Here is a 23,347-nt window from a genome sequence, read left to right on the forward strand (position 1 = left end):
ATACGGAGGAAACTGTCCAGCTCCCATAAACTGGCAGAGCCAGCCACACCTGCCAGCCCCCAAAGCCAGACTCACACATATCACACTGCAGGTGTCTCCAGAACATCCTGTCTTTCATAACCCACTCTTCATGGATTGGTCATTAAATCTTCAGATCAACAAGCATTTCTGGGACAGGGAACATAAAGGAAGTACACAAAACAGACCTCGGCGAGAAGGACATGCTGTCTTCTTGGAGAGACATGGTAGGGAGCAGGCGGTGACTAATATCAACTGTAAAGGGTGCTAAAGGGAAGTTAAAGCACTTGTCAAAATGGATGGTATAGCCAATAAACATGTGGCTGACCAAGAAGCAGAAAGAGAAAATACCGGCTGGTGTTGTTAGGGAACGTCTCATTGAGGACCCAAGGATTCAATAGGACTCTCACAAGATTTGGACAGATAGAGGAAAAAGGAGAGGTTCAAGTCAGTTTCTGCCCACCTGGACTGCTACACCAAGGGTGGCCAGGCATGGGTCTGTTCGGGATGCCGAACATGGAGCAGAGCTTGGCCAAGAGACAGCACCCAGGGTGACACCAAAACCAGAAGCCAGAAAGACCACCCCTGAGGTGTCCACATGGAGGCACTTGGCCAAAGGCAGGAAGCAGAAACAGGGCAAAAGGTAGGAACTAGATAGTTCAGTCCAATGTTGGAGAATTGGGGAGGGAGGAAGAAATGAAATCTGGAGAGCCTTCCCAAACTTCTTCATCCCAAAGGCAGACACCTCTAATGGGACATGGAGCCCCAGCTCTGAGTGGGGAACATGCCACGAAGAATGTTGAGGAAGGCTGAGCAAGAATGAATGTGTGAGTATGGTCTGGGTCTAAGAAAGGCCCAGCCAGTCTAGAATGTAGGGTGCATCTGTGGGGAGTAGTACCAATTGGATAGGTGAGATGAGGCCAGCTGAGAGACTAGAGGACCATGGAAAACAGCCAGCTTGTTAAGATACAAAAGCACGTCTAGAGTCTGATGAACAAGTATACATTCACATGATTAATATGATCGTTTGAGACTGGTTAAGTCCTCTTTCTTATTCCATCACCTTCCAAATTAAGAATCTCAGCTCTGCCCCTTACCGGCCGTATGGCCTTGGGAAAATTACTTAACTTCTCTGTGCTTCAGTATTCTCATCTTTAAAAAGAGCATAATGATAGTATCTACCTTATAGGATCGCTGTGAGGATCGAACAGGTTCATACATGTCACTTGCACAGCGCAGAGCCTGGCACGTGCAAGTGTAACGTGAGGGTTTGCTGTCTATGGTTCCTTCTCCATTTCACCATTGTTTAGGTTGAGGATTCACAACAGAGGGGGGCAGGAAGGCGAAGAGGGGGAGCGTATCTCACAGCCATTCTTTCTCTGAATCACCTGAATTATAAATGCATCTTTTGGAAACTGTCCAGCTCCTGAATATCTTCACTGTGTCCAGAGCAGCCCGGAGACCGCCGTCAAGTTTGCTAGAAAGACTGCACCTTTCTAAGAGCTTTGGATTCCAGTATCCCTGCCTGGCCTCCTTCCCCGTCAGCAGCATCCTGGGCTGGTGTCGAAGTGAGCAAGTCCCCTTCTGAAGTTCTCACAATTATAACCGCTAGCTCAGAGCCTCCACCACGCTTTCCATGTGATGTGCATGATGTCAGCATTATTTGCCCATCTAGATCAGGTCCGTGTTTCATTCAGTTTAATAAATATTGCTGGAACAGCTGTAGAGGCCACATTTGAGTGGGGAGACAGATGATAAACCAGAGAAGTAAGTAAAAGATACAGTGTTTTAGACAGCAATAAGCATTAAGGAGAAAAAATTAAAATGGGAGAGGGGGATAGGTTGGGAGGGGCAGAGTGCAATTTTAGAAATGGTGGTCAGGGAAGGCGTCACTGAGAAGGTGACCACTGAACAAAGATGGGAAAAAAGTAACACCACCAGGTGTGTATGTGAGAAGAGGATCTTCCTGGCAGAGGGGAGGGCAAGAGCAGAGGCTTTGAGGCAGGTGTGTGCCTGCCATGGTGTTGGAAGAATGGCCAGGAGCCCAGTGTGGCAGAAGTGGGGTGAATGGGGAGAGCCAGAGGGAGAGCAGGCAGGTCATGGGGCTGGAGCGCCTATGTCTCAGAACCCCTAGCAAGGACTCTTTCTAGGGGGATGAGCTGCAGCTGGAGGGTGTGGACATGATTTGGCTTGTACACCTGACCAGCTCTGTCTTCCTGCTGTGTTAGAAGTAGACTGAAGGGACGAGGATAAAACAAGGGAGAACAATGAAGAGGGTATTGTAATAATGGGGTAAGAGGTGAAGGTTGGCAACAAGAGAAGGTAAGGGGTGACAATGAGAGTAATTGAAAAGGGTCAGATTGGCTTGAATGTATTTATTTATTTATTAAAGATTTTATTTATTTATTTGACAGAGAGAGACAGCCAGAGAGAGAGGGAACACAAGCAGGGGGAGTGGGAGAGGAAGAAGCAGGCTCCCAGCAGAGAAGCCTGATGTGAGGCTCGATCCCAGAACACTGGGATCACGTCCTGAGCCAAGGGCAGACGCTTAAGGATTACACCACCAAGGTGCCCCTGGCTTGAATGTATTTAGAAGGTATAGCCAATAGGATTTCCTGGCAGATGGGACAGGGGTGAGAGAAAAACAAAGCAAAACAAACAAAAAACCAGGAAACAAGAGGGGCCTCAATGACTGGCTCCAGTAAGTGAGAATGCAGTTGTCTCTGAGTTGGGGATGTTCAAGATGTCTGGTTCAAAATTCAGGAGTGAAGAAATCTGGGCTGCAGGTAGAAATCAGTCTCAAAAATAGGTCTCAAAGCCCATGAAGTAACTAATACCTTACAAACTCGGGATTTGGGGATTTGTACCTATTTTGTATAGGGGTGGGAATAACAGCTTTCCAGAAGTAACAAGAATGAAAAAACTAATTCGACAATCTCAAAACCTAGTTTAAGTTATGACTTTCAAACTCCTGATCTTGCCAAGCTTTCTCTGATTATCTGGGCCCTTCTCCTACCCTAACTGCTCTCCACTCTCACCTCAAATAAAAGCTCTCTATGCCCAAGTTGGTTCTGGCATGATAACAACAGGGCCATTGCTCCCACCTGGAATGGATGTACCTCTTCACAACAAACTTGACAGAAACAGTGGTTCTCTGCTTGTTAACACTCTCTGAGGACCGCCATGAACTCAGGAACCCCTTCCACTCTTCAGTTCTTTAGGCTACTGGTTCTCTGGGCCTCTTGGCCACTTCAGAGTTTTTCTAGGTTGACAAAGGAGGAAGATTGCAGGTCAACCTAATCATTCAAACAACTCTGCAAATGCATCAGGGATTCATCATTGTCCTTGTCGCCTGTTTTCTTATCTAGGTTGTAGATCCGAGTCGCTGTGATTTTTTAAGACTGCATATAAAAGAGGAGAGTTGATCATTGCAGGAATAAAAGGCTGAGCTGGACCTAAGAGCAGATGTCTTCTCTCATGGATGTAGGAAGTTTTGTGCGCTTATATCCTTACTCTATCCATTGCTTACGAGGTGGAGATGAGATTTGGATTCAGACACGTGTATTGATTTATTGACACAGCAGCGGTGATTGCCCTTGCTTATGTTACTCTCATATAACCCTCACATCAGCACTGAGAAGTGGCACTGTATTATTTTGCAGTGGGGGAAATGAGGCTCAGAGAGCACGAGGAAACTGGTCAAGCCCAAGGCACCTGTGAGTGGCAAGAGTCAGCCTTCCAACCCAGGTCTTTAGCGGCTCTTACTCCCATGCCATGTTCTTGCCTCATAATACGAAATATTTAAGGCAAAACAGATAGTCTCTAAGCCCAGTGTTAGTCAAAGATGACTTGTCTTCGTTTTAGAGAGGAAATATCCATGTGGGAGAGGTTTTACCTTAGAATGTGGAGATTATACTCTCAGTTGCCAGGAGAAGGTGGGTAAACACTTTATTTAATGCCTCGAAGATGTGATAACAGAGACAGGAATTTTCCTTTTTCCATTTGCTCAAGAGAGTGTCAAAATTCACAACCATAAGGCACACACCCCAAATGTGTGTATATGTCTTTGTGTATACATGGGTGGGGGAGGGGAGAACACAAATCACTGCTTACTCGGGGTAGGTACAGATGGTCCCTGACTATGATCATTGGATTTATGATTTCTCAACTTTACAGTGGTGGGAAGGCCATATGGATTCAGTAAAAACTGTACGTCCAGGGATGCCTGGCTGGTTGAGCTCACAGAACGTGTGACTCTTGATCTTGGGAATCTCAGGGTCATGAGTTTGAGCCCCACGTTGGGATTGGAGCCTACCAAAAATTAAAAAGAAAGAAACTGTACTTTGAATTCTGAATTTGGATCTTTTCCTGGGCTAGTGATGTGCTCCTGTCTTGTGATGTCAGCAGGGCAGTGAGCCACAGCTCCCAGTCAACCACGCAATCACGCGGGTCAATGGCAGATACGCTCACAACCGTTCTGTACCCAGACAGACATTCTGTTTTGCACTGTCAGTATAGTATTTAATAAATTACATGATACTTCATCATAGAATAGGTTTTGTGCTAGATGATTTTGCCCAGCAGTAGGCTAAAGTAAGTGTTCTGAGCACATTTAAGGTGGGCTAGGCTATGTTATGATGTTCCATTGGTAAGGAGTAGTAAATACATTTTCAACTTACCATATTTTTGTTTTTTGNTGCCCAGCAGTAGGCTAAAGTAAGTGTTCTGAGCACATTTAAGGTGGGCTAGGCTATGTTATGATGTTCCATCGGTAAGGTGTAGTAAATACATTTNAACTTACCATATTTTTGTTTTTTGTTTTTTTTTTTTTTTTAAAGATTTTATTTATTTATTTGACATAGACAGAGACAGCCAGCGAGAGAGGGAACACAGCAGGGGGAGTGGGAGAGGAAGAAGCAGGCTCATAGCAGAGGAGCCTGATGTGGGGCTCGATCCCAGAACGCCGGGATCACGCCCTGAGCTGAAGGCAGATGCTTAACCGCTGTGCCACCCAGGCGCGCCTCAACTTACCATATTTTTGACTTAGGGTGGGTTCATTGGGACATAAAGCCATCATAAGTCAAGGAAGATCTACATTCTGTTAAGTGCTTTCCATACATGATTACTCTTAATCTTCACATCAATTCTTTGAGGCATTCTCTCCTTTATGTTCTGGGAGAACAAACTGAGTCTTTCAGTTAAGGTTTGTGTACTTAAACTTATAGCACCCAAAGCTTATGAGAGGCAAGATTCCAACCCAAGTGGATATGTAACTCCCATTTCCCCTCTAGCCCAAAACACACCATTTGAAAACAGTACTCCATTTCAACATTGGAAATGGCTACTCTCACACTTTACCTACAGGAGTATAAAGTGATAGCTTTCAGGCTGATAGCTGTGGTGCCTTTGATCCAATCATAAAAGTAAGCATATTCTTTTGGCCCACTAATTTCAGATCTGGCAATGTTCCCTAAGGAAATAATCAGGCATATGTGTGCAAAAATTAATGTGTAAGTTCTATACATTATTATTTGAGTTACTTAACATGAAGTTATTAATATTGTTAGACTCAAATGTCTAACAGGAGCTAGGCAAGATCCATTATGGTGCATCCACACTGGAAACGTTAGGCAGTCATTACAAATCATGCTGTAGAAAAATACTTGATAACAGGAGGATACCGCTATCCTACATTCAGTGAACACGAGGAGATGCTATCCCAGTTGTGTAGCGTACCTACGGGATATGTAGTATGCGTTGCAAAATACGAAAAGAGAGACACTGAACTTTCTCAGGAGACGTGACCTCATTTACTTTGGCTCAAGGCTGACAAGAAGGGTTCCTTAACCAGAGGTTCAGTGCACTGTCTTTGTGAGGTTGCATCTGCAGTCTGTCTTCCCACCTCATGGAACAAAATCCAGATTTCTTAGCTTAGGCTGGAAAGCCCTAAACAACTCTGGTTTTCTGAGCATCTATCCACCCTCCCTCTGCGTTCCTCACTATGCTTCCCCGACACAGGCCCTTTTTAGCTCCTGGACTGCACATGCTCAACCCTAGTGCTGTGCAGGGACTTTGCACATGCTGTCTCTGCTGCCAGGAATGTTTTCCCCATTCTGATGGCTGGTTTCGTTCCTCATGTCTCAGCTTAACGGTCACCTCCTCAGCGGAGTCCTTCCTTGACTAACTCATGTAATGTCAGCATGCCCTCCGTGCTCCCCCACAGCAGCCTGTTCTTTTTATTCTCACACACGAGATAATTGGTAACGACATACGGATGTGTTTTACTTGTTCAGTGTCTACCTTCTTACTGAACGTAAGCCTTGTGAGGGTAAGGCCACTTCTGTTTTGCTCACCACTGTACTAAGTGTCTACTCAGAGGCTACTCACGGTAGGTACTCAAGAAAGACTTGTTGAAATGAATAAATGAACAAAAAGAATACAAAATTATTAGGCCCTGGCTCTACACCTAGCAGAGTGCCATGGAAGGTTTAAAAGCTCTTCAGAGAATAGAGACAGGAACTAGATAGTTGGTGGCTGATAACCAGTGTAAATCAGTGTCACACACAGGCTACAAGAATTCATACAAGGAAATGCTTTGCTTATCTAAACCATTTTCTAAGAATGGCTCATTGGATATGAACTATGCCCTGCATCCTAGAAGTAATATGAAGTAGAGAGAGATATCACTGAGCACAGGTCTCCCATTTTTCTAAAGGTATCCAATTCCAGATACATCGGTTAAAGTGGAGCCAACCTCTACCACTTGGTATGTGGTACAAGTCATCACGTCTTCTGAAGAACTACACAAAATACTAAAATGGTGGCAAAAAAAAAAAAGAACAAATCACTTTTCTGTTAAAAGAGAAAGTNCCTGCATCCTAGAAGTAATATGAAGTAGAGAGAGATATCACTGAGCACAGGTCTCCCATTTTTCTAAAGGTATCCAATTCCAGATACATCGGTTAAAGTGGAGCCAAACTCTACCACTTGGTATGTGGTACAAGTCATCACGTCTTCTGAAGAACTACACAAAATACTAAAATGGTGGCCAAAAAAAAAAGAACAAATCACTTTTCTGTTAAAAGAGAAAGCTTCATAGGTAAAATCTTGCAGAAGGCTTGAAAACAATTACAGGGAAAAATAAAACAGATTATTCTTCACATTTTATTATTTTTCCCTCTGCAGACTACAAAATAGCAGCCTTTATCTGACTCTAAGAACAAACACATAGGGCGAGCTTAGGGCCCATCAGCGGTCCTAGGGAATGTTGCCTGTGGACATGAATTTGGGTGTTTGCGGTGGGGGCTCCGATGGCATGACTATTTTCCGAGCCTTATTCAAACAGTAACTTCTATCTGCTACCATGCTATCAATTTTTCCAACAGTGGATTGCAAATTCACCTCATAAATCAATCTGTACGAGAGGTCAGAAGCCAACCGCAGCCAATTAAAACCTCTCAGCAATAATTCATCTAAGATCTGAGTAAGGATTTTTTTTTACAAGTCCTGGGAGGCTCTTGTTTATTCTAATCAGATCAGTAGAGGAAGAACTAAATTGGGTAGAACCTGCATTTTTCTCTTATCCCAGAACACAAACTCAGATGTTTTTATAGGGAAAGGAAGAGGAAAAGGAGAGCGATACGAGGAGAGTGGGCTGAAGCATTAGAACACTTTCTGCACATCAAGCAGTGTTCCCAAGGCTCTCCCAAGGCCAGACCTGTGTCTAACTGCTTCATCCCGGGGAGCTTCTATTCCAGCCTCTTCGCAGTCTGAGTCCTGTCAGTGTTGTGTCCAACAAGTAAATACAGCTACACTACTATTCAGTGAGTGTCTCTGACACGGCAGGCCCTGTGGCAGCTTGAAATAAATCCGGTGTGTTTGTTGTTTTTTAGAAGACTGTAGATTACAGGTTACCCAGATGTGAGAAAGTGCTGGAACAATTAGGCTGTACAGCATATACCCTAAGTGCATAAATATAGAGCTGTCCACACGCATATTCGTATACTACAGCTGTGCGACCGTAATTCTCTTTTTCCTATAGCCCTGTGTTGAAAGCTGAGCGAACTCGGAGAAATAACTCCGCTCTCTGAACTTCTGTTTCTTGTCTGTAAGGTGGGTAGTAACAGTACCAACAGCACAGGCATGGGGTAGATGAAGCAAGATGTTTGCAAAGCGTCGGCGTGCTCTCCGGCCCCCAGGGTGGCCGCTCGGTGCTGGCCGTAACTAAATGCAGTGTGAGATTCTAGGCCCCACAGCAGTGCTCCCTGCTTATCAGCTCATTGGGTTTTCAGATTCTCCCTCCAGTCGCGAGTCTAGCCCGATTCTTGATGGATCACCGCACTGACGTGTCCTGGAGGTTGGGACTGAGGAGCTGCAGGCCAGTGGCCCACAGCCAGCCTCGGCCTCCTCCTGGTGGCAGAGCAGCCCACTGGGCAGCGTCTGCCCGGCTGGAGGGGCTCCGTGTGGCCCAACACGCTCCGGCCTGAGGAGGGCTCTGACTTAATCCTCCTCCCAGCCTCCGGCACACACGCAAACCTTCTAGCTACTTTTTAAAACAAAATGTTTTATTTCCTAATTATAAACATAAAAGTATATGCTTATCGTAAAATTGGAACGATGTATAAAGTGTATAAAGGGACAAAATTAATAGTCTTGCTGTCTCCACCCTCTCTACTCCCCACTCCACTGCCCCCATCCTGAGGTAACCAACAGCAATTGTTCTGTAAATATCCTCCCGTGACTGTAAATACCAAAAATAAAATAAAATAAAATAAATAAAATGTCGATACTTTAAAAATACACATGCAATCATATAGACATGGAATAAATATTACACTACACCTTGCTTTCTTCCCCCGGAATCCAAAGGATTATGGACATTTTTCCCAGCTACTATTTAGAAAATCTAGACAAAACCGTGAGATCTTTACCCAAGTTCTGCAGGACATTCAACAAAGTAAATAGAAATATTGGCTTTGTCTTCCTGGTTACTATCTTTTAGATTTCATCCAAGGAGTTCCAAAGCGTTAGGTCTGGGATGAGGAACTATGTCAAAGAACTCATAACTGTTTTATTTCTCTGTAAAACCAGAGTAGTTTAGCTATTACAGCCTGGTTCCCTTTCCTGGGAAATTCTCTTTCTCTTCAGCTTTTTCTAGAATTTGAGACACGTGCAAAGGAAACCTGGCAGCAAGAGACACTGTCTTCCTCGCCAGAGGTCTCTCTGCAACTCTACCTTATCAGGGTGAGGAGATGGTGTGTGTGCTTGAACAGACAAATTCTGTCCACTCTGTGGTTACCCTGGACAGGCTGACCAGGCCCTCAACCACACCAGCCAGGAGCGTAGAGCCCGTCAAGAAACATGGTACACCTAAGTCCCCTAGCTGCTGCAGCGGCTGCCGTTTCAATGGAACTGGCCAGGGTGAGTCTAAGAGTCGAGTTAGAAGTCACTTTTCTTATCAAGTCCTGAGCAATTCCTGAGAAAATGCACATGGAACCAAATCCTGGCCCTCACCCAGGACGCCAGAGACAGGGAAGGAGAGCGGAAGTTCACGGTGGACGTGATCAGCCTGATTGCCTCCTTCTCTTGTTCGGTATTTATCACCAGCAGGGAGTACACATCCAGAGAGATGGGGATGTTCTTGGGATGTNAAGTCATCACGTCTTCTGAAGAACTACACAAAATACTAAAATGGTGGCCAAAAAAAAAAGAACAAATCACTTTTCTGTTAAAAGAGAAAGTTTCATAGGTAAAATCTTGCAGAAGGCTTGAAAACAATTACAGGGAAAAATAAAACAGATTATTCTTCACATTTTATTATTTTTCCCTCTGCAGACTACAAAATAGCAGCCTTTATCTGACTCTAAGAACAAACACATAGGGCGAGCTTAGGGCCCGTCAGCGGTCCTAGGGAATGTTGCCTGTGGACATGAATTTGGGTGTTTGCGGTGGGGGCTCCGATGGCATGACTATTTTCCGAGCCTTATTCAAACAGTAACTTCTATCTGCTACCATGCTATCAATTTTTCCAACAGTGGATTGCAAATTCACCTCATAAATCAATCTGTACGAGAGGTCAGAAGCCAACCGCAGCCAATTAAAACCTCTCAGCAATAATTCATCTAAGATCTGAGTAAGGATTTTTTTTTACAAGTCCTGGGAGGCTCTTGTTTATTCTAATCAGATCAGTAGAGGAAGAACTAAATTGGGTAGAACCTGCATTTTTCTCTTATCCCAGAACACAAACTCAGATGTTTTTATAGGGAAAGGAAGAGGAAAAGGAGAGCGATACGAGGAGAGTGGGCTGAAGCATTAGAACACTTTCTGCACATCAAGCAGTGTTCCCAAGGCTCTCCCAAGGCCAGACCTGTGTCTAACTGCTTCATCCCGGGGAGCTTCTATTCCAGCCTCTTCGCAGTCTGAGTCCTGTCAGTGTTGTGTCCAACAAGTAAATACAGCTACACTACTATTCAGTGAGTGTCTCTGACACGGCAGGCCCTGTGGCAGCTTGAAATAAATCCGGTGTGTTTGTTGTTTTTTAGAAGACTGTAGATTACAGGTTACCCAGATGTGAGAAAGTGCTGGAACAATTAGGCTGTACAGCATATACCCTAAGTGCATAAATATAGAGCTGTCCACACGCATATTCGTATACTACAGCTGTGCGACCGTAATTCTCTTTTTCCTATAGCCCTGTGTTGAAAGCTGAGCGAACTCGGAGAAATAACTCCGCTCTCTGAACTTCTGTTTCTTGTCTGTAAGGTGGGTAGTAACAGTACCAACAGCACAGGCATGGGGTAGATGAAGCAAGATGTTTGCAAAGCGTCGGCGTGCTCTCCGGCCCCCAGGGTGGCCGCTCGGTGCTGGCCGTAACTAAATGCAGTGTGAGATTCTAGGCCCCACAGCAGTGCTCCCTGCTTATCAGCTCATTGGGTTTTCAGATTCTCCCTCCAGTCGCGAGTCTAGCCCGATTCTTGATGGATCACCGCACTGACGTGTCCTGGAGGTTGGGACTGAGGAGCTGCAGGCCAGTGGCCCACAGCCAGCCTCGGCCTCCTCCTGGTGGCAGAGCAGCCCACTGGGCAGCGTCTGCCCGGCTGGAGGGGCTCCGTGTGGCCCAACACGCTCCGGCCTGAGGAGGGCTCTGACTTAATCCTCCTCCCAGCCTCCGGCACACACGCAAACCTTCTAGCTACTTTTTAAAACAAAATGCTTTATTTCCTAATTATAAACATAAAAGTATATGCTTATCGTAAAATTGGAACGATGTATAAAGTGTATAAAGGGACAAAATTAATAGTCTTGCTGTCTCCACCCTCTCTACTCCCCACTCCACTGCCCCCATCCTGAGGTAACCAACAGCAATTGTTCTGTAAATATCCTCCCGTGACTGTAAATACCAAAAATAAAATAAAATAAAATAAATAAAATGTCGATACTTTAAAAATACACATGCAATCATATAGACATGGAATAAATATTACAATACACCTTGCTTTCTTCCCCCGGAATCCAAAGGATTATGGACATTTTTCCCAGCTACTATTTAGAAAATCTAGACAAAACCGTGAGATCTTTACCCAAGTTCTGCAGGACATTCAACAAAGTAAATAGAAATATTGGCTTTGTCTTCCTGGTTACTATCTTTTAGATTTCATCCAAGGAGTTCCAAAGCGTTAGGTCTGGGATGAGGAACTATGTCAAAGAACTCATAACTGTTTTATTTCTCTGTAAAACCAGAGTAGTTTAGCTATTACAGCCTGGTTCCCTTTCCTGGGAAATTCTCTTTCTCTTCAGCTTTTTCTAGAATTTGAGACACGTGCAAAGGAAACCTGGCAGCAAGAGACACTGTCTTCCTCGCCAGAGGTCTCTCTGCAACTCTACCTTATCAGGGTGAGGAGATGGTGTGTGTGCTTGAACAGACAAATTCTGTCCACTCTGTGGTTACCCTGGACAGGCTGACCAGGCCCTCAACCACACCAGCCAGGAGCGTAGAGCCCGTCAAGAAACATGGTACACCTAAGTCCCCTAGCTGCTGCAGCAGCTGCCGTTTCAATGAAACTGGCCAGGGTGAGTCTAAAAGTCGAGTTAGAAGTCACTTTTCTTATCAAGTCCTGAGCAATCCCTGAGAAAATGCACATGGAACCAAATCCTGGCCCACACCCAGGACGCCAGAGACAGGGAAGGAGAGCGGAAGTTCACAGTGGACGTGGTCAGCCTGATTGCCTCCTTCTCTTGTTCGGTATTTATCACCAGCAGGGAGAACACATCCAGAGAGACGGGGATGTTCTTGGGATGCGGTACTCAGGTATCTCTCTTAACTCTGCTGGGAAGACAAGTCACCAACCCTCCCTCCCACTCACCCTGGATTGGGGCCAGAGTACAAATAAAGAGACACTGCTGCGTGAATCAAGAGAAGAGCTAGGGGGAGAAATCATGTATCCTGAGAGAGAAAAGGTACTATGACACCAAGCCTAAACCCCCAAATCCGGCCTAGCACTAACAAGGATAAGGAGGCTCCTTCCAGCTGGAAACAGAACAGCCCCCATAGAGTTATTTATCACTCGCCCACCATGTTTATTATTGTTTGAGGGCCAGAGAAGGTGGCTGTGTTTACAGCAGGTTACAGGGATATCAGAAAACTCCACACAGGATTCGTGAGGCTCCTGGAGCCTGACGGAGATTAGAAAGCATAGAGACGCCCCTCCTGGACACACACATATTCTCTAATTACGTTCCGTGTGTGTGTGTGTTTATCCGAGGACTGTGAGCTTCTTGAAGATAGGGGCGAGGCTTTATATCCTGTACATGCTCTCCCAATCATCCTTTAGAGGAAATGAGACTTACGAAGCAGGAGCTCCATAAATATTTGTGAAATGAGCTCAGTCAGACAGCAGAATCTGCTCTGATTGTCAGTAAAAACAACTTAATCTTCAGCCAAGACCATTCGGAATCTAGTATGCGAAGAGCCAGATTAGCCAGGGGAGGAGGAAGAGATGAGCAGAAGTTAAAGGTAGATGATGCTCCCAGCCCTCCCTGTGGGGTGAGGAGAGTAGCATCACCTTTCACAGGACGGGTGACTCCATCTGTTAAAATAATTTTTTTTTTAATTTTCTCACTTACATTTTTTGAACATGGCGGTCAAATCCCCACCATTTCTCATTTTAGACATAAGGCTTAAAATATTTTTTAAAAAGGAATATATGGAGATCCCCTTCCACAGGGCCTAGAATATGCCCCCAGATGCTGGTTTCCTTCTCATTTTTCCTGTCCTGTGGGCTTTAGTTCATGGAAGTTGGAGTAACCTGAGGCAGATTCTTTCCTGAAAGCACAATTTGGCAGGAAAAAGGGGGAGGAGAGCTAAGGAGATGTGTCAGTGAGGAACTCAGGGAAAGGTGCTCTTTTGGTGAACACTGTAGTTTGCTAGCAAAAAAGTATGTGTAGGAAAATCTGTAATATTTAAGGCCACTTGATGTCTAACAGCCAAGCTGAACACAACATGCAGGAGAAATCCCGCTGACAGGAATCTCACTCAGACTCTGCTCAGAAAACACTTTCTATAGTCTAGGTTGTTATTGCTGTCATGTATCTTGTCATTCATCTCCCCACATTGGAAAAGAAAATATATTTACAGACTTTATGAAGAACCTTGTGTTTACTAGTTTTGTTGAACATGACCCAGAAAAAAAAAATGACAATGGAAGTTATTGCACAAGAACTAATAACAGAAGAAGGTGAAACCTTCCCCTAGTCCTCCCACCCCACCCCCATTTTGAACAAGGAAATTTAAATTATTTGGAAATTTAAATTAGTTGTGGCTTATTATGGCATTTAGTCAGAGGAAACATGCAGATTTATAACGTGAAATAATTAAATGTGTTCTTTTGTTTGAAAGTTCTTTAAACTCCTAATGAGACAAAGGAAATGGAAAGAAGACATCTTAGATTCTACAGGAATAAAAAAAATACCTAAAAATACAAAAATAATATTATGGATAACTCTGCTTTCTAGCTAACTTAAATTCTGATATGGGTATAACCCAGTTTTTGAGAGATCTTTGACAAAGTTGATATTTCTCAAATTTGTGTGAAACCCCTTACAGTACTGATTGAAAAGGTATAGAATTTAGTCAAAAAACTCAAAATGAGAATCTGAGGCTATTTTTTCTATGATTTTTTTTATTCTGTTAATTTTTAAAATTTTTTTTCTTTCCTAGCCATGTTTAAACTAAAAAATGCCATCATTTTAGCTTCAAATACTCTTGTAACTGTACTTTCAGTTTATCACAATTTTGCATTTACATATAAATAAGATCTGTTATTCAATAAACAGTAATTGAATTGCCAACACTCTACCAAGAACTGAGTTTTAAAAGGCTAATAACATCTGAGTCTATATTTTCACATAGCTCTTCTTATTAAAGCATACTAATATTTCAATATACTTTTCATATGCCCTAAAAAATAAGCAAACAAAACCAACCAAGATATAGAGGAAACATATAAACACTAACATTAACAAACACTGACAAATGAATACCATAACTACACTGAAGAAGGGGGATGAAAAGAATTGACTTAAGTAACTATAGAAAACAGTTATCTTGACTAGATATTGTCAGGCTAAAGACAAAAGAAGCATCCAAATGCTGTCTTCTATTTAGAAGCTCATTTAATGTATCTCATTAAATGCTCACTAGAATATTTAATAATAAGTGAATAGGTTGTACATAATCACAGCTGGCTTCTCAGTGTTGGAGAAAGAAGTTACAAGTAAGGAAAAGGGAAAGGTTAAAATGAACCCTGTGGATTAGAATCCAAGTTATCAATATAAATTCATATTATTATGTGCTATATGTTTATATATATATATACACATATACACACAGATACATACACACCAAAAGATACATACAGAGATACAGATGGGTATAGATGGTACTGATGGGTATATATGCATGATTTATAGATATGTAATTTCCTAACTCTGTCTACTGAGAGGGCCTAGAAGCAACGGTCCCCAGTTGCAATGAGCACAACTAGTGCCCAGATCTCAGTTTGTAAGCACCATTTCCAATAAAAGGAACCAGGGCTTCTTGGAGAAATAGTAGGGTAGGGGCAAGGGCAGGGAAAATATAAGATGAGCCTGGAAAGTGTTGTGGAGCCAGAAAGGAGGGAAATGCTCTAAATAAGATGGGGACATGTCAAAAGAAAACAAAAGTCTACCTATGAACACTCCTAATGGACAAGTTGGGACAATCTGAGCAACAAAACAAATATTGATACCATTGGATTTTTCCCATAGAATAAAATGAATATTCATGAGACCACACTGCTATAAATATATAATTGATTAAATAGGTAAATAAATAAATGGCTAAGAAGAGATAGCTCTTTCTTACCGCAGAATTCCAATGAATAGTTGTAGAAGGAAAGATGGTAGTAGAAAATCACCATTAGGTAGATATTGTAGTAATTCTTGTAGCAGACAAGCTCTATGGATGAATGGCGAAAAAAAAAATCAGTGGAAAGGGGCACCTGGGTGGCTCAGTCGGTTAAGCGTCCAACTCTTTTTTTTTTTTTTTTAAAGATTTTTATTTTTATTTATGTGACAGAGACAGCCAGCGAGAGAGGGAACACAGCAGGGGGAGTGGGAGAGGAAGAAGCAGGCTCCCAGCGGAGGAGCCCGATGTGGGACTCAATCCCGGAACACCGGGATCATGCCCTGAGCCGAAGGCAGACGCTTAACGACTGCGCTACCCAGGCGCCCCATAAGCGTCCAACTCTTGATCTCAGCTCAGGTCTTGATCTCAGGGTTGTGAGTCCAAGCCCTGCATGAAGCCTACTTAAAAAAAAAAAAAAATCAGTGGACAAAAAGTTGAAGATTTTAAAAGTCTCAAAGTATCTCCCTCAAGATATTTATTAACTACAAAGGGAAAGATGGTAACTTTATAGTGGATAAACCTTTGCAGATACCACCTTAACCAAGTAACCAAAGTTAAAATCACCAATAGTAAAACATATCGACATCATAAACCCCTTGATTTGAGAAGGACATAACATCATTTCTGTGGTGTTCTTGCCAAAAATTTATAACCTTACTTCAATTGTGAGAAAATATCAAATATCCAAATTGAGGGACATTCTACAAAATGAGAAGTACTCTTCAAAATTGTCAAGGTTATGAAAGATATGAAAATCCTGTGAAAGGAGAAAGGAGATTTAACAGGTAGATGCAATGGGGGAAGCTGCATAAGATCCGGAAAAGAAAAAGAATATTAGTGGAGAAAGTGGTGATATTCAAACTGTATCAATGTTTGAAAATTATGCTACAGTTATGTAAGATGTTAACACTCAGGGGGTGCCTGAGTGGCACAGTCGTTAAGCGTCTGCCTTCGGCTCAGGGCGTGATCCCAGCGTTCTGGGGTTGAGCCCCACATCCGGCTTCTCCGCTAGGAGCCTGCTTCTTCCTCTCCCACTCCCCCTGCTGTGTTCCCTCCCTCGCTGGTTGTCTCTCTCTGTTAAATAAATAAATAAAATCTTAAAAAAAAAAAAAGGTGTTAACACTCAGGGAAGCGGGGTGAAGGTATCCAGGAACCCTCTACACTATTTTGGCCGCTTGTTTTTATAAGTTTAAAATTAGCTCAGGGGCGCCTGGGTGGCACAGCGGTTAAGCGTCTGCCTTCTGCTCAGGGCGTGATCCCGGCGTTATGGGATCGAGCCCCACATCAGGCTCCTCTGCTATGAGCCTGCTTCTTCCTCTCCCACTCCCCCTGCTTGTGTTCCCTCTCTCGCTGGCTGTCTCTATCTTTGTTGAATAAATAAATAAAATCTTTAAAAAAAATAAATACAATAAAATAAAATTAGCTCAAAATAATAGTTAAAAAAAAGATTTAAAAATATTTTGGCCCTCAAAGAAAATTTAATAGGAAATAATAGTGGAGGAAATTGAAGGCCCCATCTACATAGTGCATTGCCACTCCTGACTTCCCCTTACTCTGTTTTCCCATAGCACTTACCACCTTCTAACATATTATATAATTTTCTTACTTGTTATAGTTAGTGTGTATGGCATGCTCCCCTACAGAAGACAGGAGGGAGGGTCTTTGTTTTGTTTACTGGTTTATCCTGAGATCCCAGAATAGTGTCTGGCCCAATGTAAGCAATCTATCTATCATCTATCATCTATCTATCTATCTATCTATCTATCTATCTATCTATCTATCTATCATCTATCTATCTATCTATCATCTATCTATCTATCTATATCTATCTATCATCTATCTATGTATTTGATGCATGAATGGGTGAAAATTTGCAAAAGAATAAATGCAAGATGGCATATATTAAATAGATGCTACAAACTCAGGTGCCTTCAGGGCTTGGCCAGGTAACTTAAATATGTGAAATATGCTTCTCTGTACATTTCTTTACTTTTCATTAACACATATTAGTGTTTAAATCAGAAAAGATGTTAATGATAAAATATAACAACCTTCAATTGAGAATCTTAAAAATACTATGAAATAAAGAAAAAGTCAAATGCCAAAATAAAATTTATTTAAAAACTTACAGTATTACCAGAATAAATGCTGAATGGATCCAGGATCTAAATGTAAAAAATAAAACCAGAGAGTTACTAAAAAGATACATGGACAAATTTCTTTATAACTTGTAGTGGGGAAAGCCTTTCTAAGTCTGACTCAAATCCTAGGAGCAATAAAAAGATAAGAACTAATAAATTTGAATGATTAAAGCTTTTTATGGAGAAATAAAACATAAGCAAACAACAATAACAACAAAAGACAAATGGCGAGGGTATTTGAACTCTTAATATAAAGGGCTAATTTCTCTATAGTATAAAGGACTTTTAAAATTGAGAAAGAAGGGGCGCCTGGGTGGCTCAGTCGTTAAGCATCTTCCTTTGGCTCAGGTCCTGATCTCGGGGGTCCTGGGATGGAGTCCCACACTGGGCTCCCTGCTCCGCGGGAAACCTGCTTCTCCCTCTCCCACTCCCCCTGCTTGTGTTCCCTGTCTCAATGTCTCTCTCTCTCTCTGTGAAATAAATAAATAAAATATTTTTCAAAAACTGAGAAGGAAAACAGCAAAACCTGTTAGAAAAATGGGCATAAAACATGACCATGTAGGGGTGCCTGGCTGGCTCAGTCAGTTAAGCCTCTGCCTTTGGCTCAGGTCATGATCTTGGACGGGGGTGTCCTGGGATTGAGCCCTGCATCAATCAGACTGACTCCCTGCTCAGAAGGGAGTCTGCTTCTCCCTCTCCCTCTCGTGCTTCTTCTCTCAAATAAATAAATTAAAACAAAAACAACAACAACAACAACAACAAAAAACATGACCATGCAATTTATAGAAAAAGACATACAAATGACTTAACTGTATAAGATGCTCAACTTATTTCATTATAAGAGGACTGTAAATTAAAACCACACTGAGGGGCGCCTGGGTAGCTAGTTGTTAAGCGTCAGGGCGTGATCCTGGAGTTCTGGGATCGAGCCCCACGTCGGCCTCTTCTGCTGGGAGCCTGCTTCTTCCTCTCCCACTCCCCCTGCTTGTGTTCCCTCTCTCTCTGGCTGTCTCTCTCTCTGTCAAATGAATAAATAAAATCTTTAAAAAAAATAAAATAAAATAAAACCGCACTGAGACACTGTTTCTTACCTATTAGCTGGCAGAAACCCCAAAGCTTGATAATGCTGTGAGGCTGTGAGGGAACAGGCCTCTCATACATTATAGTTAAGATATAAGGGTGCATTCCTATAGAGGAGAATTTGGCCAAAACTATCAAAATTACACTTGCATTTACCCTTTGACCCAGCAATCCTACCCTATGAGAGTGCCCTTCTATTTTTCTTTTTATTCTCCTTGCTCTGTAACCATGTGTGCAGTTTACGGCTAGTGTGCTGTAAAGGCATTCTAAGGAGACTGAGTCTTCCTCTTGCCACTTTCTACAAACAGATCTTTCTGGGAAAGAGCAGATGGGTCTGTTTGGAAGTCAGCGCTGTTTTTCCATCACCAAGGGGATTGCTGCGGAACGCCGCCCCCAAAGTTCATTATCTCAGCATTTAATGTTTTGTTTTTGTTTTTTCAAAATACAGAAAAGTAATTAGAAGACATGATGGGCAATAACCTCTGTGCCAAATTACCTTGTTTTAATTTGATGATGCTTTTGAATTGTTCAAGCTCAAATAATTAATTTAAAAACTGCCAGGCTCTTGATAGGATTTTTTTTTTTTTTTGGAATGTGCATGCCAAGTATTATAAAGAATGTTTTTCATGGTAAAATCTTAACCCCCTAAGACACACAAGGACCACCGGACCACTGAGCTGCTTCAAATATTCGAAAGATAATAAGCCACCGGTTCACAGGAGGAAATTATTGCCGGGGCCAGCCTCTAGCAGTGTAGGTCTGACTATTTCTTTAGTGACATTTATAAAACCCCGTTTCTTTAATCAGATCATAAGAAGATTGAATCAGGTTTCAGATTCACTTGGGGTTGATAATTGAGCTCATTCCTGAAAGGCCGAAGGAGCACAAAAGCACCGAAGTGAAACCATGGAAATTAGTGATTTGAATAGGAGAATCGTGAACTTTGGTAAAGAAAACATTCCCCATCGGGGCTCTCTCTCGGAACAAGCTTTGCCAAACTCTAATAAGATTAATGAAAGTAAAAGTAAGGAAAACACGGGGAACCTTGTTTTCTATGAAAGGAAAGAAGAGAGGAGGAGAAAAAAGATCAACCTCATTTATACCCTTAACTCTATAATTATGGGCCCATGTGGAGGGGCGGGCAGCACTTTCCTTCTAACTGAGGGCATGCAACGTCTAGTTCTTTCTCAAGTTGCGGGGTTTGCCTTTGGAATAATTGACTTCTCCAAATGAAACCCGACTGAAATTCCGGGCCATCTTTTGTAAATGTTTGTTCTCCACAAGGGCAGGGCGACTTCCTCAGTGGGTAAGCTGGCTGGAGATCTGAGCAAGCTTAGAAAGGAGAGCCAGGGCTGCCCTTGAACTTCACGGGCACTGTGCACGGCAGCGCGCACACCCTCCACCCTGGCTTGGGGCCCTGACCTGCAGCCCCAAGAAGCCTCCTCATCACTCACTCACATCCCCTCAACACACTGTCCTTGGGGGGAGTCTGCGAACCTGGTAGGCACACCCGGTCTTAGCAGCAGTCTTCCCTCAGCTACCCGTGGCGCTTTCTCCCTGTCCTTCTTCAGTGCCTCTCTCAAATGCCCCTTCTCAGGGAGGCCTTCCCTCAGACCTCCACCGCCGCCAACCCCCTCCCCAGCTCCATTTTTCCTCTTTCTCATTATTATTGCCTTCTAACTTAGTATTAATTACCTTATTTACTGTATTTATTATATGACTCCCCTGGTACAACATAAGCTCCCCGAGGGCAGGCTTTTGTTTTCTGCTGTGTTCTCACGATACAGGAACGGTGCCTGGTGCACAGAAGGCATTTAATAATTTTTTGGCTGAATAAATGAATGAATTATCCTGCACTTGCCTTGTCATGACCCTATCCACCTTCATCACGATTGTTTTCCTTAATGGATATGAGGCTCCATGCGAGCAGGGATGGTATCGCTGTCGCCCAGTAGACGGTCCCAACACCTGGCATCGTGCTAGGCACGTGACTAGGCCTTCCACAGTCGCTTACTGAATGAAAGAATTAAACCATCCTAACAATCTTTCTGAAGATAGCGAAATGGGAGTAAAGAGCCACAGATTCTAAGTAACTCTGGGAAAATCTTTTGACCATAGTGGAATCAGCTTCTCCATATAAACAATGATGGAATTGGACCAGAGCAACAGTAAGGTCCTGTCTAGTCTTGGGATTCTGTGGACCCATGCCTTCATAGCGTGTCTTCCTCTCTTCTTAACCAGTTTATTTATTTGTTATTTGAGTATAGTTGACACACAATGTTCCATTAGTTTCAGGTGTACAACTTAGTGATTTGACAAGTTTAGACACTATGCGACGCTCACCACACACGTAGCTACCATCCGTCCCTTTACATCACTATTACAATATCAGTAACTATATTCTTTATTCTGTGCCTTTTAGTCCCATGGCTAATTCCATAGCTGGAGGCCTGTATCCCCCACGCAAGCACTTCACCCATTTCTTCTTATCAACTTTTCAAAGTCCAAATCAAGTATGGTTACTAAATAAGATGTATGTTCTTAGAAATTGTTTGCTGTGAAAGTTGGGGTTCCCAGCAGACATTTTAGATAGTCCCGGGGCTTGAAACATGTAAATGGGATAGAAGAAACTGAGCCACTGCCCAAAGTCTGAGTTCTTCTAAGGATAGATAAACTGATTTCAGATAAGGAAATCACAAGGATTTTTAAAGAGGTTTTTAAAATTATTTATTTACTTATACTTATTTTTTAAAGTTTATTTATTTATATTTTTTTAGTAATTTCTACACCCAACGTGGGGCTCTAACTGACCACCTCCAGATTAAGAGTCTCATGCTCTTCAGACTGAACCAGCCAGGCACCACCCCGCCCCCCCCGCCGCCACCATGAGGACTTTTTAAAATAGTCCTACTTATAGGAGTGTCTCGGATTGTTAGATCATTTTTGTTATAGTCTGAGATTCAGAAATCTTAGATACATTACTTCAGCAAATCACAAGACCCACAGAATTGATAAAAGTCGTACAGTTGAATGTCTTCTGCAGTCAGTGAGAATTGACTGAGGGGTGTCTGCTCATTTATTCAGGGCCTTTTCAAAAGTTATCCCTTTGTTCTAAATTCTAGGTCACTGTCCTGGTTTCCAGTGTTGGATGGCCATGTGATCTACCAATACCTCTTGAAGTCATGAACTAAACTCTTATCACTTTTCATGGCAGGTGTAAGAAATGGCGTAATTAGTGAAGCAGGTAGCGGGATGCTTTCATATTCCTATCCCTAGTGTATTTCTAATGTTCCCACCGCTTTAAGAACTCACTGCAAATATTTGGCTTTGGTTACTCTGTACTTCCAAACCCACCAGTTTTTTTGTGGGCTAGGAATGCCCATGCTTTTATTGATTCTACATTCTCAATACATTAAGAGGCATTTAAATATTCTGAAGCTGATTGCATTCTGTTTTGTATTTTTAAATTCATTCTAACTCAGATAAAGCTAAGTTTGAATGGTCCTCGCTTGATAGTGACCAGTGTTCGCTGGCTCCTCCAAATCATCAATCTGTCCCGTGCTAGGCCACCAAGTACCACTGAGTAGCTTCCTCGGGATACGGACAAGTCTCCTTAAACAGGGTGGCCCACCACAAATTGAATGCACCCTCAGTGAGGTCTTCCACAGACACTCAGCCAAGCTGAACATTGATGGTAACCAATGTTTGATGGTTGAGGAGATGACATTTGAAGACTCAAGGCAAAGGAGTTCTCTGGAGAGGGAACAGCATGTGCAAAGCTCCTGAGATGCAAATAGGCTTGACATGTACAAGAAACAGAAAAATACTGGTGAGACTGGTGTATGGTAACTGAGCAGTCACCTGGAACAAACCAATCTAAATAAGTTTTATTCTTCATTCCCAAGTCTCTCCTGCACAGTTTGGTATAAAGGACAACACTGGCAAGGCTGAAACTTTTGCACTTAGGTTGGAGCTCCCCAAGACACAGATTAGATCAAAATCCTATCTCTGGACTTTTTAGGCTGACTAATCTTTAACTGGTGGTTGCTTAAATCAAGTTTCTCTGCCTCTGATCTAACGTCTTTGCATTCTAATCCCCGCTTTCCCTTTTCTACTCTTGACCCCCTTGGCTTCCAACACAGCTGCAATGTCCACAGTCCAGGATCCCCTGAGCTGCTGAACGCATGTCTTCCTGCCCTGTCAGAGCTTCTTCATTGATGACCTAGCAAGTCCGCTTCCTGATCGTTGCCTCTCCCCATCCCTGATAGCTGTTCGTTTTCATTCTTTGTCTCTTTTCCACCTCTGCCTTCTCTCTCTCTAGCTCACACCTCTGGCAGCCCTGCATCCATACTCCATCTGGTCCAGCCTGCTTCTAGGTACTCTATGTTTTGGTGGAGGCTTTGTGCCTGGAGCTCACTTCTCCACCAGGACCAACCGGATGGCAACATTGAAAGGACCACCGTTGGCTTAGAAGCATTGCTGGCATCACAAAAGGAATTTGGGCTGCAACATCTCAGAAACAACCTGCACAGTATTTGCCGACAAATACTAACCCCCTCTATGGCACAAGTCTCTGTAGCTCAATCAGTTTCTGCTCCAAACACAGCACCTCCTTATTTTCCAAACCACGCAACTTGATATTTTGTTATAGTTTTGCATTATTTTT

At 42.9% G+C, this 23,347-nt stretch overlaps 1 long non-coding RNA gene across 2 annotated transcripts in view; it reads left to right on the plus strand.

Annotated features, from left to right (window-relative positions):
• Nucleotides 1-23,308, plus strand: part of LOC109489355 — a 79,227-nt gene extending 55,919 nt beyond the window's left edge. The window contains exons 5-6 of one of the 2 annotated variants that reach the window (XR_002142322.2): nucleotides 1,442-1,586; nucleotides 21,804-23,308. This is a non-coding gene — a long non-coding RNA (uncharacterized LOC109489355). The remainder of the gene's footprint in view (nucleotides 1-1,441; nucleotides 1,587-21,803) is intronic. The other variant, XR_002142323.2, reaches the window with a different exon arrangement.
• The last annotated feature ends 39 nt before the right edge of the window (nucleotides 23,309-23,347 follow it).

This window comes from Ailuropoda melanoleuca, chromosome 16, assembly GCF_002007445.2.
Source record: "Ailuropoda melanoleuca isolate Jingjing chromosome 16, ASM200744v2, whole genome shotgun sequence".
Classification (NCBI taxonomy): Eukaryota; Metazoa; Chordata; class Mammalia; order Carnivora; family Ursidae; genus Ailuropoda; species Ailuropoda melanoleuca.